The sequence below is a fragment of the Protopterus annectens genome, chromosome 13.part0, assembly GCF_019279795.1.
Source record: "Protopterus annectens isolate FY-2018-M chromosome 13.part0, PAN1.0, whole genome shotgun sequence".
Taxonomy (NCBI): domain Eukaryota; kingdom Metazoa; phylum Chordata; order Ceratodontiformes; family Protopteridae; genus Protopterus; species Protopterus annectens.
Window position 1 is genome coordinate 266931932 of NC_056747.1, and position 891 is coordinate 266932822.

Here is an 891-nt window from a genome sequence, read left to right on the forward strand (position 1 = left end):
CACATAAAACAATTACACGTTTTGTTATTGCTCAATTAATTTAAACATAAAAATGAGAAAGAGAGCTTACCTTGTTTATTATTTATTTCAGAGCTCCAATTGCACCAATGCAGCACTTCTCTTCTTGCACCTGCAGCAGAGCCAGTGACGTCGGCTGATTGGCGTTTGCTAGATGGGTGGGGCAGATGAAGGAGTCCAGGTTTTTCTCCAATGAACCACGAAGATGTGCGCGTGGGCAGCACGGACACTGTCTGGCTAGAAATACACCTTTTATGTCACAGAATGGGGTTAATACATTATTCACGAATTTGCTGCTTCTGTGTTGAAGAACACACTAAGAAGGTCTCAGCAGATAAGTTCCGTCCCTTCCCTTGTTAGACTGTACGTGTGCTGTGGAGAGTTATTCTGTTGGATGAGAATAATAAATAACTGGTGGGTGTGCGGAGCTGTATACCTTAAGATGGTCTGTCCAGCTGTGAATTATAACAACCTTAAGTTAAAATGATTTGTTTCTGGCCAAAGGCGCAATATATCTTATGTAAGTACGGCTTAACTGTTCATCTAACACATGGCCTGACCTCTGTCGTTTATCCCTACTTCTCAGGGTTGTTCCCTGATTCTAGCTCGGAATTGTGACCCTTCCTAGAATCTGTGACTTTGTCCTTTACTTACAAATAAGCTTTACAATCAACAAGCAGACTTTAAATTTATGGACTTCTCTGACTTCAGAAAATGCGTGGTAATTAAATTTCTTTCATTCCACCAATTTAAAATAATTCCTAATTATTTGTGGCTTTATGTCTACTACTGGAGATAAGAGGTTGAGAGCAATGGCTGCAACCTTTATCAGGGCATTAGTTACAGCTAGAAGATGTAACTTATTTGCATATC

At 40.0% G+C, this 891-nt stretch overlaps 1 protein-coding gene across 2 annotated transcripts in view; it reads right to left on the bottom strand.

The window, feature by feature from the left end:
- Nucleotides 1-168, bottom strand: part of RAB3A (RAB3A, member RAS oncogene family) — a 388099-nt gene extending 387931 nt beyond the window's left edge. The window contains exon 1 of one of the 2 annotated variants that reach the window (XM_044053827.1): nucleotides 71-168. The gene's annotated coding sequence lies outside the window, so the exon portion shown is untranslated. The remainder of the gene's footprint in view (nucleotides 1-70) is intronic. The other variant, XM_044053828.1, reaches the window with a different exon arrangement.
- Nucleotides 169-891: the final 723 nt, after the last annotated feature.